The 23008-nt window shown below is 40.1% G+C and overlaps 1 pseudogene; it reads left to right on the top strand.

Moving 5' to 3' along the window:
• The first annotated feature begins 13377 nt into the window (after positions 1–13377).
• Positions 13378–13581, top strand: LOC122897444 (annotated as a pseudogene).
• The last annotated feature ends 9427 nt before the right edge of the window (positions 13582–23008 follow it).

Below are 23008 nucleotides of genomic sequence, written 5' to 3'. Positions count from 1 at the left end.
CTTTTCTATTTTTGTAAGGTTGTAATTAGTGATTACTACCATCACATAATAAGTGATCACTATGATTACATAGTAAAAAGTGATTCTTATGATCAATTGAAGGCCAAAAATTTAGATAACCTAGATGAAATGGACAAATTTCAAGGAATGCACCAACTACCAAATTTGCCTCAGGAAGAAAGAATAAATTTAAACAAACCTATAATCAAGTAAGGAGATTGAGTCAGTAATGAAAAACCTCCCAACAAAGAAAATTCCAGGACCAGAGAGCTTCACTGGTAAATCTGCCAAAAGTCTGAGGAAAAGTTAACACCAATCATTCTCAAACTTTGCCAAAAAACAAGAGTGGGAAACACCTCCCAACTCATTCTATGACACCAAAGCCAGAAGACACCACAAAAAAGGAAATCTATAGGCCAATAGTTTTTTATGTACACAGTTGTAGAAATTCTCAGCAAAATATTAACATCAAATCCAGCACCATATAAAACATTTATACACCAAGACCAAATGGAATTTATCCCAGGAATGCAAGAGTACTTCAACATCTGAATATCATAATCATCCTTTTTTAATTATTTTTTTTAGATTTTACTTATTTGTTTGTCAGAGAGCAAGAGAGCATGTGCAAGCAGGGGGAGCGGCAGACAGAGGGACAAGCAGGCTCCTCACTGAGCAATAAGCACAATGTGGGACTCTATCCCAGGACCATGAGATCATGAGCTGAGCTGAGGGCAGATGCTTAACTGACTGAGCCACCTAGGTGTCCCTGAATATCATGATCCTCTTAATTGATATGGAAAAAGCATTTGATAAAATCCAACAATTTATCATCATAAGAACAGTCACAGGCTATAAATAGAAGGGAACTTCCTAAATATGGTATAGGGCATTTGTTTTTGTTTTGTTTTGTTTTGTTTTAATTTAAAAGCCCACAGCTAATCACTCAATAGTAGAATTCTGGAAGTTTTCCCCCTAAAACCAAGAACAAGAATGCCTGCTTTCACCACTGCTTTCAGCATTGTCCTAGAAGATCTAACCCAATCAATTAGGCAAGAAAAAGATATAAAAGATATCCAAATTGGAAAAGTAGAAGTAAAATTATTTCTATTCATAAATGACATGATGATATATATATGTATGTAATCTTAAAGCAATCAATAATATTATCAGTGCTAATAAACAAATTCGGCAATGATACAGGCTACCAAATCAGCTGTATTTCTATACATTAGCAATGAACAATTTGAAAAAGAAATTAAAAATATTGTGCATGGTAGCCAAAAGATGGAAACAACCTTAATGTTCATCAACTGATAAATGGGTAAACAAAATGTGGTATAGCCATACAATGGAATATTATAGAACAATAAAAAGAACAAAGTACCGAGATATGCTACAAGGTAGATGAACCTCAAAAATATTATATTAATTCAAAGAAGGCACACACAAAAAGGCCACATATCACAAGATTCTATTTATATGAAATATCCAGACAATGCAAGTCCAAAGTCAGAAAGGAGATTCATGATTGCTCAGGGCTGATGGGAGTGAGGGAAATGGACAGCTGCTTAATGGAAGAGGTTTCCTTTTAAGGTCATGAAAACATTCTGGAACTAGATATTGGACATGGTTGTACAACATTCAGATGTACTAAATGTCACTGAATGGTAGACTTTAAAATGGTTCAGATGGTAAATTTTATGGTATCTGTATTTTATAACAATTTAAAGAAGAAAATGTTAGCAAAATGGGGGAGTTCGTGGACATATTGGGGCCCTGACCTACCATTTGAATAGTTTGATTACCCTGATAGAGAGAAGTCCAGCAGCTTCCAGCCATTCCAGCTACCCCAGCTAAGGTACCAAACCAGTGACCAAAAACTATCATGGGTTTTCCAACCACAGCCAAGCTCCTTGTTGAAAGAAGCTGCATGAGTGACTCCAGACAATGTCACATTAATCAGAACTGCCCAGTTGAGCCTAGCTAATCCACAGAATTATGAGAAATAATGAATTGTTGATGTTTTAAGCCAAAAAAAGTAGAAAAATAATGTGGCCCCGGGTGATTTGAAAGCACATAAAAGTTTACTTCTCCAAAAAGGTGAAATAGGAACAGACTGTAGCTCACTCTTGAAAAGGAATTCAACAAAGAAGCATAACTTTGAATAAAATAATCCACCAGAAATTGACCTGGTCCCAATTCTGAGCAGCATAGGCAATCAGTGGTAAAAGAGGAATGGCCATACTTGCCACTCAGAGCCATGTACTGTTTCTTTCTTATCACCTCTCAGATTAATTCTATCCAAATTGGGATATTTGGCTGTTCACATGGTTAATTTTGTTGTTGATATATACCAATCTAATAGGCTAATACACTAGGTCAGTTGTTCTCAAAAGAGTGATAGATCCAGCAAACCAGCAGCATCAGAATTATTTTAAGTTGTTTGTGTTGGGTTCCTTTCTCTACAATGATAATAACTACCACCATATATTGAACACATATTCCATGCAAAAGCTTTAAATATATTATTCCACTTAATGCTTATAAAATGTATTATAAGTAGTCTTCATCATACAGATGCATAAATCAATCTCAGAGATCTAAGATGATCTGCCCAGGATCACACAAACTAGAAATGGAGAATACTGACATTTGAAACTGATCTGTCACTGAATGCTAGAAATATGTTTATTTAAGGACAGGATTTTAAATGGATGGGGAACTCCAAAATCTAGAGTCCTAGAAAGTAGGAGAGAGGAGCCCCAATCCACTATAGTGACATAATCACCATGCTGTACTTAGTTCCTTAGAACTTTTATAACTGAAAGTTTGTACCCTTAGACCAGCATCTCTCCATTTCCCCCACCCCACCCCCTTGCAACTGGCATTCTATCCTCTGCTTCAAAGAGTTGACCTTTTTTTTGATTCTACATGTAAGTGATATCATACAGTATTTGTCTTTCTCTGACTTACTCCACATAGCATAACGCCCTACAGGCTTATTCATGTTGTTGCAAATAAAAGGTTTTCCTTCTTTTTTTATGGCTGAATAATGTATGTGTACATGTATGTGCTGTGTGTGTTCACAGATATATACAGTCACATTTTCTTTATCCATTCATCTGTTGATGGACACTTAGGTTGTTTCTATATCTTGGCTATTATGTAATAATGTTCAGTGAACATGAGAATGTAGATATCTCTTTGAGAAACAGATTTTTTTTTCAATTTATTTATTTTCAGAAAAACATTATTCATTATTTTTTCACCACACCCAGTGCTCCATGCAGGCCGTGCCTCTATAATACCCACCACCTGGTACCCCAACCTCCCACCCCCCCGCCACTTCAAACCCCTCAGATTGTTTTTCAGAGTCCATAGTCTCTCATGGTTCACCTCCCCTTCCAATTTACCCAGATTCCCTACTCCTCTCTAACGCCCCTTGTCCTCCATGCTATTTCTTATGCTCCACAAATAAGTGAAACCATATGATAATTGACTCTCTCTGCTTGACTTGAGAAACAGATTTTATGTCCTTTGTATATATACCCAGATGTGTGATGGCAGGATTGTATGGTAATTCTATCTTTAATTTTTAAAAATATTGTATTTATTTATTTGAGAGAGAGAGACAGAGAGCATGAGCGGGGGTGGGGGGCTGGGCGGGCGGAGAGTGCAGAGGGAGAGGGAGAAGCAGGCTCTCCACTGAGCAGAAAGCCGGGCATGGGGCTCAATCCCAGGACCCTGAGATCATTACCTGAGCTGAAGTCAGACGCTTAACCAACTGAGCCACCCAAGCACCCCTCTATTTTTAATTTTTAAAGGACCTTCCATATTGTTTTCCATATGGCTGTACCAATTTACATTCCCACCAACATTGTGCAAGAGTTCCCTTTTTTTCTGGGTGTTGAGTTGTGTCAGTTTTTTATATATTTTGGATACTAACCCCTTATCAGATACGTTATTTGCAAATATTTTCTCCCACTCAGTAGGTTTCCCTATAGTTTTGTTGATTGATTCCTTCACTGTGCAGAAACTTTTTATTTCGATGTAATCCCAAATATTATTTTTTCTTCTATTTCCTTTGCCCCAGGAATACATATTTAGAAAAATGTTGATATGACGAATGTCAAAGAGGTTACTACTTGCACAATCCTCTAGGATTTTTATTTTAAAATTATTTATTTTTATTTTTTTAATTAAAAAAGTATTTTTATTTTTTATCTTTTTTTTAAAGAAAGCATGAGCACGTGCATGAGTCAGGGTGGGGAGGGGTAGAAGGAGGAGAGAGAGAGAATCTTAAGCAGGCTCCATGTCCAGCACAAAGTCTGATGCAGGGCTCGATCTCACTACCCTGAGACCACGGCCTGAGTCGAAATCAAGAGTCAAACACTTAACTGACTGAGTCACCCAGGCACCCTTGATCTAGGATTTTTATGGTTTCAGGTCTCACATTTAGGTCTTAATCCATTGTGAGTTTATTTTTGTGTATGGTGTAAGAAAGTGGTCCAGTTTCATTCTGCATGTAACTACCCAGTTTTCCCAATACCATTTGTTAAAGACTACTTGGAGTATTCCATGATCTGCATAGTCCCTGAATGCTAGCTTAGGTCTAGACCTACTAGGCAAACCCAAAGAACAGTTCCAATTCAGTTTCGCTTAAATCTTTTTGTACTCCAAAAGGACTTTTTCTAATTAGTCAAGTAGCTTTAAGCATAAATTCCCTGGATACATGACAAGCTTCTAATCTCTCATGCAGAAATCCTCTTCCATTTTCTCTTTTTTAAGACTTACTTGTTTATTTGAGAGAGGAGGTGAGGGGCAGAGGGAGAGAATCTTCAAGCAGACTCTCAGTGAACACAGAGCCTGACACTGGACTCCATCCCATGACTCATGAGATCATGACATGAGCCAAAATCAAGAGTCAGAGGCTTAACCAATAGAGCCACCCAGGTGCCCCTTCATTTTCAAACTAAGCAAAACCAAAACCATTTGCAAGCCTTAAAGGCACCTTTCCCTGACAACTTACTTCCTGTTGCACCTTTTTTGTTGCTCTTTAGCATCACTTTAAACATATCATTAGTTGCAAGAGTAGCCCTTCTGCTTAGAATTAAGTGGAAATAAGAGTTAAATGAGTTTGGGACACCTGGGTGGCTCAGTCAGTTGAACCTCTGGCTCTTGGTTTTGGCTCAAGTTGGGATCTCAGTGTTAAGAGATCAAGCCCCAGTTCAGGCTCGGCACTCAGGTTGGAGGCTGCTTGGGATTCTCTATTCCTCTCCCTGACGCCTCCCCCTGCTCCTGTGTTCTCTCTCTCTCTCTCCCTCCCTCTTTCTCAAATAAATAAATAAATAAATAAATAAATAAATAAAATCTTTTAAAAAAGATTTAAGTGAGTTTCTCATGATGATTTTTTTTTTATTTTGAGATTATTATAGATTGATTGGCATGCAGTTGTGAGACATAATACAGAGAGACTATGTGCCATTTACTCAGTTTCACCCAATGGTAATATCTTGCAAAACTTGATAATATATTACAACCAGAAAATGATGCTGACATAGTCAAAATACAAAACATTTCCATCCCTTGAAGAATGGCTCCTGTTGTCCTTTCTTATCCATAGCCACCTTCTTGTCCTAACCCCTCCACACACATCATGAACCCTGACAACCACTAATCTGTTTTCCGTTTCTATAGTTTTGTCATTTCAATAATGTTACATAAATGGAATCATACAATATGTAACTTTTGGGGGTTGGGTCTTTTGCTCAGCGTAATTCAGTAGAAATTCATCCTACTTGTCATATGTACCAATAGTTCATTCTTATTATTGCTTAATAGCATTCCATGTATGAATGTATCCGTTTGTTTAGCTATTCACCTGAAGAAATACATCTGAATTTTTTATAGGACGTTATGAACATTGATTTACAGGGTTTTATGTAACCACGAGTTTTCATTTCTCTGGGATAAATGCCCAAGAATGAATTTGTTAGGTCGTATGGTAGTGCATGTTTAATTTATGAGCTGCCAAAGTTTTTCCAGAGTGACTTATTATTTTACATTCCAACTGCAATATATATGTGATCTAATTTCCCTGGCCCTTCACAAGCATCTGCTATAGTCATTAGTTTTCATTTTAAGCATGTTGGTAGGTGTATAGTGATATTTCATTGTAACTGTATTTCGCAATTGGCTAATAATGTTGAACATTTTATTTTATTTTATTTTATTTTATTTTATTTCATTTATTTGACAGAGAGAGAAAGGTCACAAATAGGCAGAGAGGCAGGTAGAGAAAGAGGGGGAAGAAGGCTCCCGTCGAGCAGAGAGCCTGATGTGGGGCTCGATCCCAGGACCCTGAGATCATGACCTGAGCCGAAGGCAGAGGCTTAACCCACTGAGCCACCCACATGCCCCAATGTTGAACATCTTTTACGTAGACTTTTATTTGCCATCTGTATAGGCACCACGGTGAAATGTCTTTTTACATTTTTGCCCACTATCTAATTAAATATTTGGGAGGTTTTTTTTATTTCTACTATTGAGTTGTGAGAGTTCTTTATATATTCTAGATACTAGTTCTTTGTGAAATATGTGGTTTGCAAATATTGTCTCCTGATTTGTAGTTTGTCTTCTTTATAGGGCCTTTTGCTGAGCAAAAGTTTTAAAATTTGATGCAGTATAACTTATCAGTATTTCCTTTTATGGATCATACTTTTGGTGTCAAGTACATGAACTCTTTGCCTCATCCTAAAGTCAAAGATTTTCTTCTGTGTTTTTCTAAAAGTCATATAGTTTTGCATTTTACAATTAATTTTGTGATCCATTTTGAGTTAATTTTTATAAAAGATGTGATACTCAGGCAAGGGTTCATTTTGCTTATTTATGTCCAATTGTTCCACCATCATGTGTTTAAAAGATTATCCTTGGGGTGCCTGGGTGTCACAGTTGGATGACTCTTGGTTTCAGCTCAGGTCATGACCTCAGGGTCGTGAGATCAAGCCCCACATTGGGTTCCACACTCCATGTGGAGTATGCTTAAGATTATCTCTCCCTCTCCCTCTGCCCCTACCACTTGTGCTCTCTCTCTTTCTCAAATAAACAAATAAATCTTTAAAAAAAATTTTTAAAGATTATCTTCACTTCATTGAATTGCTTTTGCAACTTCAATAAGAACCAGTTGTACACATTTGTGTGTGTCTATTTCTGGGTTCTCTATTCTCTTCCACTCATCTATGTGGCTATCACTCTGCCAATACCATGTTGTTCTGATTACTCTAGATAGATAGTAGGCATTAATTAGGTAGAATATTTATTTGTAATCTATTTTTTCTCAAGATTGTTTTAGATATTCTAGTCCTCTGTGAAACATGTGGTTTGCTTCTGTCCTCCCATATAAATTTTAGAATAATCTTTCTAGACGTGCTGTGTATGTTGATAGGAATGTTATTAAACCCATAGATCAATTAGAGAAGATTGACATGTTTACTACATTGAATTTTCCAATTCTTGGGCTGCTAAACCCATATCAAAATAATGGACTTCTTATCCAGTCACCTTCTTGTCCTACCCCTTCTACACACATCATGAACCCTGACAACCACTAATCTGTTTTCCATTTCTATAATTTTGTCATTTCAATAATGTTATATAAATGGAATCATATAGTATGTAACTTTTGGGGGTTGGGTCTTTTGCTCAGCATAATAATGTGTGCTCAGTGGTAATTCTTTCCAATTATTTAGGTATTCTTTGCTTTTTTTCATTAACACTTTGTAATATTCAGCATATGGAGCCTTTTCTTTGGGGGTACATATAAATGCTATATTTGTTTTAAATTTAGTTTCTGCATATTTATTGTTAGTATATGGAAGTTCAATTGGTATTTGTATGTTGATTCTGTAGTTTGATGCATTGGTGATCTCATTAATTCTATGAGGTTTTTTTTTTTTTTGTAGATTCCTCAGGATTTCCACATAGATAAACATGTCCTCTGGAAAAAGGACAGTTTTCTTTCTTTCTTTCCAATTAGAAAGCCTTTTATTTCTTTTTGTGGCCCTACTACTGTGGCTTGAACATCCAATAATATATCAAATATAAGAGAGTGATAAGAGCAAACATAATTTCTTTCTCCTATTCTTAGGGGAAAATATTCAATCTTTCACCATTAAGTACAATGTCATAAATTGGTGTTTTTGTCAAAGACTTTTATAAAGTTGAGAAATTTCCCTCTAGTCCTCATTTTCTGAAAGCTTTTATTAGAAATTGGTGATGGACTTTATTCTGAAGGCATTGAAAAAGTATAGAGGAGTTTTTTGTTTTTGTTTTGTTTTTACCAACAGATTTCACTGCTTGGAGTGAATAATCTGGCATTTCTGGCAAGATGGACTGATTATATCCAATAATGGCTCAATATCCAAAATATATAAAGAATGTATACAACTCAAAATTTTTTTAAAAAACCACACCCAAATAATCCAATTAAAAAATGGGAAGAAGACATGAACAGCCATTTCTGCAAAGACATATGGATGGTCAACAGACACATGAAAAGATGTTCAATGTCACTCACCATCAGGGACATGCAAATCAAAACCACAATGCAGTATGACCTCACACCTCATAATAGCTAAAATAAAAAATACAAGAAACAACTTTTGGAAGGATGTAGAGGAAAAGGAACCCTCATGCACTGTTGGTGGGAATGCAAACTGGTGCAGTCACTGTGGAAAACATTATGGAGGTTTCTCAAAAAATTAAAAACACAATTACCATATGATCCCATAATTCCACTACTGCGTATTTTACTCCCCCCACAAAAAAACCCAGTAATTTGAAAGGATATATGTACCCTTATGTTTATTGCAGCATTACTTATAATAGCCAATTTATGGAAGCAACTCAAGTGTCCACTGATAAACGAATGGGAAAAGAAGTGGTAAACAGAGGAGGGACTATTACTTGGCCATGAAAAAGAATGAAATATTGTCATTTGCAGCAACATGGATGGATCTAGAGGGTATAATGCTGAATGAAATAAGTCAGTCAGAGAAATACAAATGCCATATGATTCCAGTCATATGTGGAATTTAAAAAACAAAACAAAGGGACAAAGAAAAAAGAGACCAAAAAACAGACTCTTAAATATAGAGAACAAACTAGTCACTGTCAGAGGAGAAGTGGGGTGGTGGTGGATGAAATAGGTAAAGGGGATTAACAGTATAGTTATTGTGATGAGCACTGAATAATGTATGGAAGTGTTAAATCACTATATTTTACACTTGAAACTAATATAACACTATATATTAATTACCTGGAAATTCTTATTTAAATTCAATTATCTGGGTGCCTGGGTGGCTCAGTGTGTTGAGCCGCTGCCTTCGGCTTAGGTCATGATCTCAGGGTCCTGGATAGAGTCCCACATCGGGCTCTCTGCTCAGCAGGGAGCCTGCTTCCCCCACCCCCCCCGCCTGCCTCTCTGCCTACTTGTGATCTCTCTCTGTCAAATAAATAAATACAACCTTTAAAAAATATAAATTCAATTATCCAACATATGGTGCATCATTAGTTTCAGGTGTCGTGTTCAATAATTCAACAGTTATATATAACACTCCATAGTGGAATTTTAAAAATAAGTAAATAAATATATACATATATATTTAAAAGAAGGACAGGTTGGAAGTAGACAAGGTAGAAAGCTGCTAAATTTTCTTGTGGTCATCCTCTCCTTTCTAGTCCTACTCTTTTTTTAATAATTTTTAATTTTTTAATTAACATATAATGTACTATTAGCCCCAGGGGTACAGGTCTGTGAATCGCCAGGTTTACACACTTCACAGCACTCACCATAGCACATACCTTCCCCAATGTCCATAACCCCACCACCCTCTCCCTATGCCCCTCCCCCCGGCAACCCTCAGTTTGTTTTGTGAGATTAAGAGTCTGTTATGGTTTGTCTCCCTCCTGATCCCACCGTGTTTCATTTATTCTTTTCCTACCCCTCAAACCCCCCACATTGCCTCTCAACTTCCTCATATCAGGGGGATCATACGATTTCTCTGATTGTCTAGTCCTACTCTTAATATCTTCATCCAGATCATAGATTAATGAGAAGGGCTCAGGAATTTAAAACCTGACAGAGGGGAGAAGATAATAAACACCACTAGAAAGGGAAGTAGCCATTTCTGAGCCTGCCTACAGGATAGAGTACAAGCGGGGCACCTGGGCGGCTCAGTGGGTAAAAGCCTCTGCCTTCGGCTCAGGTCATGATCTCAGGGTCCTGGGATTGAACCCCGAATCGGGCTCTCTGCTCAGCAGGGAGCCTGCTTCCTCCTCTCTGTACCTGCTTCTCTGCCTACTTGTGATCTCTGTCTGTCAAATGAATAAATAAAATCTTAAAAAAAAAAAGATAGAGTACAAGCTCCTTTGTCCATGGAAAGGCATTCATGACTGGATCTTAGAAGCTTATCTCCTAATTCAGTAGCAGCAATTTGAGATAAGAGATTAGACACTTGGTGGAGATAGCCATGAGCATACTAGAACCCCAAGTTACTCACAGCTCAGCTGGGAAGACAGTCTACAAAAATTAACTATAATGTTATGCAAAAAAAGAAATAAATGCTTCCTTTTTTAGTTGGAGAAAACTCCCCTCCCTCATGCCATTTTGCACTCTGGCATACTACCCAACCCAGCCAGTGTCCCACATTCCAGAACCTTTCAGACATTTCTTCAGCCCCCAAATCATCTATTAAATTATAACCACTCTTTCTGCACCATTTCCTCCAGCCAAATCAGAGAATTTGAACAGAGCTAAGATTTTGATGACTAATCCTGAGTTAATAAGTTTGTCTATCACTCTCAGATAAAATATTTTCATTTTGTAACTTTTTTTAAAAATGGGGCGCCTGGGTGGCTCAGTGGGTTAAGCCGCTGCCTTCGGCTCAGGTCATGATCTCGGGGTCCTGGGATCGAGTCCCACATCGGGCTCTCTGCTCAGCAGGGAGCCTGCTTCCCTCTCTCTCTGCCTGCCTCTCTGTCTACTGTGATCTCTGTCTGTCAAATAAATAAATAAAAATCTTTAAAAAATAAAAAAAAATAAATAAAATAAAATAAAATAAAATTAAGCTCTAACCCAACATGGGGCTTGAACTCATGACCCTGAGATCAAGAGTTGGATACTCTACAGAGGGAGCCAGGCATGCACACCTAAAATATTTGCATTTTTTAGCAAAACCTGATTGAGGTGGAATTTCAAATATAGGTGCTGTATATGTGGCTGCCTATTCTTCCCATATATAGATCTGACCCTGTGATATGGGATGTTATGCCCCAAACACCTGACTCTGAAATCATGATGAAGTCAGAAAACTCTCCATTGACTTGCTATAATCAGTAGAGGGACTGATTGGCTCACAGAAAGGACCAAAGCTAGACTGTTAACTTGATGTTTGTCTTAAGAGCACAGATATTTTCATCTGTGGGCCTCTTTGTGGTGCTCCCTGCCCATTGAGACACACAGGCAGCAATTTTCTGGACTTCTCTTTCTCTTCAGAGTTTCAGGAAAGATTTTTTTGACATTATCTTTATATGATAATGGAATGGAAGTCTTTTTTCTCTACAAAATGGATTTCAGGCAGGCACCAGGGCTTTCTGGGCTCCTCTGTCCCATTCCCATACATACTCCCATCGCAGACATGCTCAGCCTTTACCACAACTCTGGTCTTCAACTATCCAACATACAATGTCAAAACTGGAAGGTATTTTAATGATTGCTGAATAAACTTTTTCTTTTCACAGATAGGGAAACTGAAGCCAGGACAGGAGTAATGGCCTTCCCACGGTCATGCAGCAAATACTAGCAAAGCCAGAATGCTGGTTTTCCTATTTCCCATTACACTATCTTCTTTGCGGCTTGTGTTTCTGTGTGGTACTGAGAAAGTTCATGTTTCTTTTGCCTCTAACCCCTGCTTTCATTCTAGTTTTCAGGACCCTAGGCTCCAAAGCATTTATTAACTAGCCCCAGATCAGATGCCCTCTTCCACGCAAATACTCTTCTTCCTTACCCTCTACTTACCCTTATATATACCACTCACTGAGCTCATGCCAAAGAGCAGTTTCTGTCACCTATCTGAGCTGGACAAAGTTTTATGGTAACGACCCTAGGAGTTTTAGAACCTGTCCAATCAAGGACCAACACTATGAATAAGGAGTTCTGAGTTTCCAGCTTATGCTCTTTCTGCCTTTTTCACTTATCACCCACTTTTCACATATATGTGCTTTCTACTTCAGCCAAACCCTGCATATTCCTATTTCTATGCTTTTATATGAAATGTGCTCATTTCAATATAAAGTCCAATTCAAGTCTTACTTCTCTTTGTAGCATTCTCTGATGATCACATCATGAGAAATTGTTTCCTTCTCTTCTAGCATTTTTAAAATTATTTCTAATTGGGACACCTGGGTGGCTCAGTCAGTTGAGCAGCCAACTTTTTTTTTTCAGTGTAACAGTATTCATTGTTTTTGCACCACACCCAGTGCTCCATGCAATACGTGCCCTCCCCAATACCTCAGGTTGTTTTTCAGTGTCCATAGTCTCTCCTGGTTCTCCTCCCCTTCCAATTTCCCTCAACTCCCTTCTCCTCTCCATCTCCCCATGTCCTTCATGTTATTTCTTATGCTCCACAAATAAGTGAAACCATATGATAATTGACTCTCTCTGCTTGACTTATTTCACTCAGCATAATCTCTTCCAGTCCCATCCATGTTGCTACAGAAGTTGGGTATTCGTCCTTTCTGATGGAGGCATAATACTCCATAGATACTTCCTTATCCATTCGTCCATTGAAGGGCATCTTGGTTCTTTCCACAGTTTGGAGACCGTGGCCATTGCTGCTATAAACATTAGGGTACAGATGGCCCTTCTTTTCACTACATCTGTATCTTTGGGGTAAATACCCAGTAGTGCAATGGCAGAGTCATAGGGAAGCTCTATTTTTAATTTCTTGAGGAATCTCCACACTGCTCTCCAGAGTGGCTGAACAGCCAACTCTTGATTGCAGTTCAGGTCATGATCTCAGGGTTCTGGTATCAAGACTTGCTTAGGCTCTGCACTCAGCAAGGAGGCTGCTTCAGGATTCTTTCTCCCTCTGCCCCTCCCCCCTCAAATAAATAAATCTTGAAAAAAATTAAACAGCATTATTTTTAGGATGTTTACAGTGCTGTATCTTAAAGCAGGAACCATGGTTTATTCATATTTAAATGTATCTTTGGCTCCAGTCCCAGTGGCTGGCACAAAGTAGGAACTCTTTAATAAAGAAATGGTTCCCAATCTTGGGCTCCTGTGACCACTGTCTGCAATCATTCTGTGTGGTCATGTCCATACTGACACCACTGCTGCTGAGGGGCCTGGCAGGCCTAGCCTGGAGGCACCTGGTGCTGTGTGCCTAGATCCATTTCAAGCCACCATGAGAGCAGCTCAGGACCATGGATGTTGCCATTGGGCTCACTTCCTGATTCCTGTGTTTCCTTCTGCCATTGGGCTGCGTCCTGTCACATCTGGAGAGCTACAAGAAGTGAGAGTGAAGAGAGCTGTTCTGTCCTTTCACCCTGTGACCTCACCACCGCTGGCCTGTCCTGATCATGTCTGCTGCATTCTTGGCTGGCCTTCCCTGGATCATGTCCTTCAACTACAGTGACCTATTCTGTAATCACAGCCTCTTGATTTCTCCATGGTGACATCCTAGGACTATATATTTTGTTTATAAGTCCCTGCTTGTTAAGGTCCTCCTTGTAGCAATAAAGTCTATTCAAACCTTGAAAAAAATAAACAAATGGACTCTATTCAGCCTCTTTGCCTTCTTATTTCTTATCAGTAATGAAAATTGTATGAGTTTCTATAAAAATAGCATCAGTCAAACTGACAGACTCGCTATAGTAGTGGTAAAGCTACAATGTATTTTATTGAAAAATAAGATACATTTGCCATTTAATGGCTCCTCTTCTTGCATCCACTTATTTGGGAAAATATCAAAATTTAAGAGCCAAATGCTAACCTTCATAAATGAACACATATATATCCATTTATGGAAATTTAGCTGTTACCAGGCTAGAGAATGATAGCAATATTTTGCCTTGCATCTAGCTTTCCTCTTCATTTTATCATGCATATCCCAGAGAACCTAAACTGGGAGGAGTGGTAGGTAGGAGAAAAACAGCTAAGAAACAGAAGCAAGAAAACACAACAGAGGTTTGGGGGGAATGGGGAAAATATGACTTCAGAACCACTAGACCATGATGCTGAGTTGTTTGACAGTTTTGGAAAAGAGACCCTTGGGGAGCATCTTGAGGAAAGGGAGAGATGAACTCAAATGAAATCTCAGAAGGTCATACTTTTGACTTTAGAAATAAATGAATAATTTGGAAAAGAGAAAAGAAGACCTAAAGAGCAACACAAGTGGGGTGTTCCCTAAAGTACTGAGCAATAGTGACAATTTCAGGAGACCCAGTTCTACCCTTTCCAAGCTAAAAGAAGATGTAGTCAGATGGAAAAGTATCAGGAGATATGAAGGGATGGATCCTCTCAGGGGGTTTCTGCTTCCATAAGAAATAACCAATAAGAGCATAAAACCATAAACTTAGAAAGTTTAGTAACATAGGAAGAGAAAGAAAAATGCTCAAATTCTTAGCTCACCATTTCTGACTTTTCAGGTATGGATAATAAATGCTCTGCTCTTAGAGGCATTTAAGAGCCTCTAAGACTCATACACAGGCCCTGTGTGTATGTTGGTGGACTTGGTATGAGAAAGGAGCCTCCTTCTGTGCTTTTCTCCATTGCCTCCATTGCTGCTCTTCACACTGTTAGTGTTGCCACCTCCCACTGACCCAAACGTGAAGGAGAGAAGTAAAATGAAATACAGTTGGTCTCCAGAAAGATGCCCTGGAGCAGCATGATTCTGGGCTGGAGTTCTTTTTTTTTTTTTTTTTAAGATTTTATTTATTTATTTGACAGAGAGAAATCACAGGTAGATGGAGAGGCAGGCAGAGAGAGAGAGAGGGAAGCAGGCTCCCTGCTGAGCAGAGAGCCCGATGCGGGACTCGATCCCAGTACCCCGAGATCATGACCTGAGCCGAAGGCAGCGGCTTAACCCACTGAGCCACCCAGGCGCCCCTGGGCTGGAGTTCTTATAGACAAAGTTGTCCAAGTATCTGAGTTGGAATTCTAGAGCTGAATGTAGGGGCATCCTGGGTAGGAATAGTAAGGAGAAGAAAATCTAAGAGAAAGCCAAGTTTATCCTTATTGCATTAAAGAAGAAAAATACCTGACAGGTCCATATTGCATATTCTTGCCTACTCTCCACCTCTAAATTCCTTGGCTGAGGGGGTTTAAAGGGAGTTGCTGGTCTGAACAAACACTAAACACCTTCCTCTTTAGAAAGTTATGGCTGCATTTACAAATGGAATATTTTCCATCACTAATTCTCTGATCAGGTTTACGTCATTTTGGAATTTTTTTTTTTAGATTTTATTTATTTGACAGAGAGATAAGTAGTGAGAGAGGGAACACAAGGAAGGGGAGACGGAGAGGGAGAAGCAGGCTTCTCGCCGGCAGAGAGCCCAAAGTGGGGCTCGATCCCAGAACCCTGGGATCATGATCTGAGCAGAAGGCGGTCCCTTAATGACTGAGCCACCCAGCCTCCTCCATTTTGGAAGTTTTCAAGACAAATCCAAAGTGGAAATCTCTAATCAAAAACTGTAGATTCAGGGGCGCCTGGGTGGCTCAGTGGGTTAAGCCACTGCCTTCGGCTCAGGTCATGATCTCAGGGTCCTGGGACTGAGTCCCGCATCGGGCTCTCTGCTCAGCAGGGAGCCTGCTTCCCTCTCTCACTCTCTGCCTGCCTCTCCGTCTACTTGTGATTTCTCTCTGTCAAATAAATAAATAAAATCTTTAAAAACAAAACAAAACAAAACCTGTAGATTCAGGTCACCTGGGTGGCTCAATCAGAAGTCAACACGTCTCTGACTCTTGGCTTTGTCTAGGGTCATGATCTCAGAGTCATGGGTTTGGACCCTGCATCAGACTCTGAACTCAGTGGGGAGTTTGCCTAAGATTCTTTCTCTCTCTCTCCCCTCTCTTTCTCTCTGCCCCTCCCCCAATTCATACACTATCTCACACAAATAAATAAATCTTTAAGAAAATGCAGACTCAGGACGCCTGGGTGGCTCAGTTGGTTGAGCAGCTGCCTTCGGCTCAGGTCATGATCCCGGCGTGCTGGGATCGAGTCCCGCACTGGGCTCCTTGCTCGGCAGGGAGCCTGCTTCTCCCTCTGCCTCTGCCTGCCACTCTGTCTGCCTGTGCTCGCTCTCTCCCCCCCCCCTCTCTGATAAATAAATAAAATCTTAAAAAAAAAGAAAATGCAGACTCATCTAACTCATTTTCTCATGTTTTACTTCTTGAGAATACATCTAAACAGAGATTCATTCCTGAGTGTGCTAGTGAGCACCTCTGAATTCTGGGATGCCAGACTTGAAACTCTCTTTATCTCGTCTCTGTCCATCTGGTCTATCTCCATCTCTGTTTCTGTCTCTCTGTCTCTGTCTCTGTCTCTGTCTGTCTGTCTGTCTCTCTCTCTCTCTCTCTCTCACACACACACACACACACACACAGAGATACACATACTTCTGAGCCACAGTGGCACAAACGTACAGCCCTTGCTCTGAGACTAAAACTTTAGAGCTCCTTCCTCAACACTTCTCCCTCCTTGCTCTACATGTCCCCTCCTACTCTTTATTTTCTGCGCTTACTCCTATCACTCTATGCTACTAACTTCCCACACCTGCACCTACACTCACTTACTCCTTATCTTCACTCACTCCTCTTTCCTGCCTTATCTCTTCTCATCCCTTACTTTCCTCCATTTCAAAATCCCAAATCTCTAGCCCTATGTGGGAGCTGACTTGAATAGCAATTTTTCTCTTCATCAGAAAAAGATCAATCTGAGAAGAAAGACAAACATACTCCAAACTCATTCTCTTTTTCTTCTATTTTCTCTCCTCCCTATTCCTTCCCCAGGTTTCATTTAGAAGTGGCGTTTTTGCAGGACACTTGGGTGGCTCAGTTGGCTAAGCATCTGCCTTTGGCTCAGGTTGTAATTCCAGGGGCCTGGGACTGAGCCCCTTGCTGCTCGGTGGGGACTCTGCTTCTCCCTCACCCTCTGCCCTTCCCCCCGCTCATGCGCTCTCTCTCTCTCTCTCTAATAAATAAATAAAATCTTAAAAAAAGAAGTGCATTATTTGCTAAAACCAGGGTCGTGGCATCAAACAATAAGGAACAATCAAGTAGTTTGGTGAAAAATATGACCTATCCACTCAAGCTAAATGAAGAAATAGCTGAAGAAACAGAAATCAAGGATAGTAGAACACTCAGACATGCATCTTGACTTTCTTGGTTGATGAGTAATGGGTAAAGTCTTTAATGAGTAAATTAGGAGGTAAGTCTGGAGAGAGGTGTGAATGAAGTGAATTGGGATTCAATAGGAAATGTAATTTCAGTATGTATCTGTGAACAATATACTGAAACTCTTGGAGCTTATTTTGTCTTTTTTAAAGTGAAGTGCACCATTTTTGTACTTTGTGGGGGTAGGCATAAGGGATAAGCAAAGACAAAGAGGTTTCAAAAAGGAAATATATTCCTTTCCCCATCTAGAATCTCTGGCCTTCCTGCTCGGTTCTCAGCCTTAATATTGAGCTATCTGGGCCTCCATAGGTGGCTTTCAACTCACTATCATACTTATTGTAGTTTCAGAACCGATTGTTCTTCCAAGGGCATGTCCATTAAGTCCCTTGGCAATCAAGCCATAGGAACAGTTATGTAGGGCAGAGTCACCCTCTTGGGTTGTGACTGGAAATCCTTCCTCCTTCCTCAGAGTGGGCACTTGGGGCCTTGACAAGCAAATGAGTTTTGCTGGAGCCAGTGTGACATACATACAGGTAAGAAAATGAGGAGACTGGAAAAAATAGGTCTTACATTGAAAGACATAAATGGGGTATCCTGAACCTGAAGATAGATCTGTTCTCCCACCCATGGAAAGCCAATGGAAATATAAGGTATCTAATCAACAGAACAAAGGTCAAGATTAACTGTTGCTGTCATAGAAAACAAAGATCAAGGAATCAGGAGACATTTGCAGTTCTACAACTTGCTGTATAACTTTGGACAAATCATGTCCATATTATGGAATTCAGTTTCGTAGAGAAGAATTGGGAGATGGGCGCCTGGGTGGTTCAGTTGGTTGAGCAGCTGCCTTTGGCCCAGGTCATGATCCTGGACTTCCAGGATTGAGTCCCGCATCGGGCTCCCAGCTCCTTGGGGAGTCTGCTTCTCCCTCTGACCTTCTCCTCTCTCATGTTCTCTCTCACTCATTCTCTCTCAAATAAATAAATAAAATATTTAAAAAAAAGAATTGGGAGAATTGGACACATAATCTCTAAGAGTTTTCAGATATGAAATAGCTGTCTAAGTGGAAAAATGGTTCACATTCCATTCATTAATACCAGGAAATGGGTTAGGTTTTAGATATCAAGTAAATAAATTAGGATGGGAGTAGACAAATTGTCTGAGAGAGATGCATGTCTCAGGAAAGGAGAGATGCAAGCATTCAGCTTCACCTGCTTTCTAATTTTTCTGAAGGCTCACTTCTCCTTTCCTACCCAGTGCCACCAGCACTCTGCTTTTGGTCTGGTCTTAGGTGTGGATACTTGTCTATCCTTTGGAGATGTAAGGCCTAGGCTGATACTTCTCAAAATGGTATCCAGATAATTGGGATCCTCAGCGATCTGTCACGGAAAATTTGGTGGAACTTGGTGCTATAATCAGGCCAGAGTCAAGGTCCAAGGGAGGAAAGCTTCATCAGGTTGGCTAAGCCTGGCTACGGTGAGTCTACCACTCACTGCCTTTGGGGATTCAAGTACAGCCCTTCTCTTTTCTCTTGGCAATGCTTCTTCTACCAGTGTCTGGAAGCTTGCTATGGTACCAACCTAGAAAAACCTGAGAAAAATTACTCTTGGGGCCATTTAGTCACTTCCTAGAAAATGATTGACATAACTCATAGAGTGTCAAGAAAGCAATGCTATGTACAACTTAATTTAAGATTCTATTCCCATAACCACATACACTATACTTTCAACACTCATGTATATACACATTAGACACATGTTCACATACAACAGATAAAGACACATATGGGGAGAGGAGTGTGTGTGTGTGTGTGTGTTTATATGTTTCCCAGATAGCCCTCTCTGACTAAGAAAGCATATATACGTTTGCCTTACCTCATTCTTACTCTCTCAGGGGATTTTCTCCTCTAACTTCACATCATTGGATGGATTTTCTTGGGAAGGAGACCCATGGAAATCTGGGGAGATTGCCCCTCCATTAGAGGGTATGGACTTGAATGCTTCACCGTTTTGATGTTTTGGCTTCATGTGAAGTACAGACACAAAGGCTAGAGAGAAGGAAAAGGATAAAGTAGAGGAATTTCAGCATGGGGGACAAGTGGGTAGAAGAGGAACTAAAGGAAGTTTATAAAAACTTCTCCATGAGGCATCTGTTCTCTGTTTTTTGAGGAGGGTAGTGGTGAGAAAAGCCTTAGGAGTTACACATATCAGTATTGGCCTCATATTCTCCAATAAAAGGATCAGTGAGAAAGTTGAGCACCAGAGCTGTACAACAAGGTAAAGACAGCACTTTATGCACCCTACCCTCCTCTTGACTTGCTCTTTAGGCCCTCGGAGAAAAGTCAGTTTCTTGGTTGAAGGATTGCCTTGTTTGAGGCTGAATAGACCTTTGTTCTATCATAAGACAGGCAAATCTTAGAGAATGGTGATTTTCCTTAAAAGTTCCTAGCCAAGCCCCAGGATAGAACAAAATCAGTAGGGATGGCTGTCTATCTCCCCTCCATGGGGAGATGCTTAGAGTTAGAGAGCATTACTGAGTTGGAGCTTTTCTTGTCCCAGGCAGTTGAACTACCTATAGAGTTTAGAGGGAAAGCACTGCTATTCCATCTCTCAGAGTTACTGCCCCCTGGACCAGGCTCAACTACTTACATTCCCCCTTTCAACCCCAACCCCCAACCTGTGAGTTTCCTGTGCAAATAACCTACCCACAGGCTCTGGGAACTCACAACCCACTTCAAGTTGGTTGGTGCCATCCTTCCAAGTAAAATTCCTTTGCCTTTCTCCTAGAGGGTCCCCCTACTAGCCAGGCCTTTTAGTTGTTTATTCTAAAGTGAGGAGAGGTGACCCCTGAGCTCCATTGCCCTTTGTCCCCTTCCCCAAATACACATATTCACAAGGCAATTGTAGCCTATCTGGCTTCCCCTGGCACCACAATCTTCATGCTTCTTTTGGGTGTGGTAACCAGGATGGGATACTCTGCAATAGGCACTAAGTGAAAGTTGGTAGAAAACCGAGAAATGGCTGAGGTAGATATGGGCCACAGGACTGCAGAGCAAAGGGGTCAAAGACCAAAGTTCCATTCGAGATCTTCTGTACAGCCACTGTCATTTCTTTCCTCAATTATCACTTCTTCACTTTCACCTTCTATATCCAATCCCTCTCCCCTGCCTGAAGCAGCAGAGGATCAAGGAGGTATTGATTGTTCTCTTGCAAGAGTAGCCCTCTTCTCTGACTGATGGCAAATTTGCAAGGAAAAAAATATTTTTATCCAATGAAAACTAAGTCCTTTAAGTCTGATCCAATCCAAAATTAAGTTGGGCTGTTCCCAAGACCAGGGGAAGGAGGGAATGCTGGCATGGGTAACAAAAAATAAACTATAAATACTCCACCTTTCTCACCCCAAGTTTAAATATAGAATGTCTCAGTTAAAGGGCAATTCTAATCTAAATATTTTTATAGTCAAGGACACTGAGGCTCAAAAACACACCCTCACTTGCTGGGGAGGATATTTAGGCATGTAAATAGGCATGAGGTACTTGGTAATAGGCTGTGGAAAGGCAAGGTTAGAGCTGGGGCTAAAATTCAGGTTTCCAGTTTTCTTATCCTTACCTTATGGTCCTCATTGCTACTGCTGGATTCCTCTTTCTTTAAGTGAAAAATATGCAGAGCTGGAAAGGGGTTAGGCTGTGTGCATGCCATTTGGTCAAGAAAGAGACAAGAGAGCAATCAAGTACCTTTCTAGGATGACTTTTTGGGTAAGTGGACAGGTCATTTGATGTTTATTGGTCAGGTTTACTGTTGTCCCATTTTTATAAATAAAAATGTCATCATATGAAGAATACATTCTCTAGTTGTTCATAGTCTCTACAACTCCCTATTGTCTTCTCTCTGGTAACTTAATTCATTTATGTTACCTCTCTGGTCCCCGGAAAGTATTCAATTGGTTGACTGGTTTTATTTGAAGGCAGGGACTAAGTCAGATTCAGTATCTCTTTATCTCCAAATAGGAAATGGTAGGGAGAAGACATTAGAGTTCCCATCCATATACTTCAAAGTATATCTTTTTGTGACTACCTGTCACAACTTTTAAAGATTACCTTTAACCTTCATTAAAAATTTATTTCATGGGACGGCTGGGTGGCTCAGTTGGTTAAGTGGCTGCCTTCGGCTCAGGTCATGATCCCAGCGTCCTGGGATCAAGTCCCACATCGGGCTCCTTGCTTGGCGGGGAGCCTGTTTCTCCCTCTGCCTCTGCTGCCACTCTGCCTGCCTGTGCTCTCTCTCTCTCTCTCTCTCTGGCAAAAAAAAAAAAAATTATTTCAGGGGCACCTGGGTGGCTCAGTGGGTTAAGCCTCTGCCTTCGGCTCAGATCATGATCCCAGGGTCCTGGGATAGAGTCCCACATCGGGCTCTCTGCTCAGCGGGAAGCCTGCTTCCCTTCCTCTCTCTCTGCCTGCCTCTTTGCCTACTTGTGATCTCTGTCTGTCAAATAAATAAATAAATAAAATATTTTTTTAAAAAAATTTATGTCACCTTGCCTGGACCACAGTTGATACATTCAGCTACACAACCCCTCGCCATATCTCACCAAAATGACTAGGAGGAGGAATGCCCAACAGAGGAAAAATTCAGAGACTGTGCCCTTTCCTTCAGAGCTATTGGATATGGACATAAACAGTATGTCAGAAAGGGAAGTCAGGCTAACAATTATCCAGGCAATGGCTAGGCTGGAGAAAACCATTAATGACAACATGGAATTGATCAGGGCAGAGGTGAAAGCCACGAGGGATGATGTTAACAATGCTATCAATGAGTTCCAATCTAATCTAAATTTTCTAACAGCTAGGGTAACTGAGGCAAAAGATAGAATTGGTGATCTAGAGGACAAACTGATAGAGAAAAAGGATCCGGAGGAGGCCTGGAACAAAGAGCTTAGAAGCCATGAAAACAGATTTAGGGAAATAAATTATGCCATGAAACAGTTCCAACATCAGAACTATGGGAACGTCTGAGGGGGAGGAGAAAGAAAGAAGACAAGAGGATATAGCTGAACAAATTCTTCATAAAAATTTTCCCAATCTGGCGAATGGAACCAGTGTTTGTGTCCTAGAGGCAGAAAGGTTTGCCCCCAAGATCATAGAATCTAGAAAGACCTCAAGACTCCTGACTGTGAAAATGATGAAACATAATTTTAGACAGGAGCTCTTGAAAGCAGCTAAGGGGAAGAGATTCCTTATGTACAGAGGAAGGCCCATCAGAATAACGTCAGACCTGTCCACAGAAATCTGGCAAACCAGAAAGGGCTGGCAAGATGTATTCAGGGCACTAAATGAGAAGAACATGCAGCCAAGAATACTTTATCCAGCAAGACTCACATTCAAAATGGATGGAGAGATAAAGAGCTTCCAAGAAGGCAAGGTTCAAAAGAGTATGTGATCACCAAGAAATATTAAGGGGGTTTCTTTTTTTTTTTTTTTTTTAAAGATTTTATTTATTTATTTGTCAGAGATAGAGGGATAGAGAGCGAGCACAGGCAGACAGAGAGGCAGGC

This window comes from Neovison vison, chromosome X (genome assembly GCF_020171115.1).
Source record: "Neovison vison isolate M4711 chromosome X, ASM_NN_V1, whole genome shotgun sequence".
Taxonomy (NCBI): Eukaryota; Metazoa; Chordata; class Mammalia; order Carnivora; family Mustelidae; genus Neogale; species Neogale vison.
The sequence above is the reverse complement of the archived record's forward strand: the minus strand, read 5'-3'. Positions and strand labels throughout refer to the sequence as shown.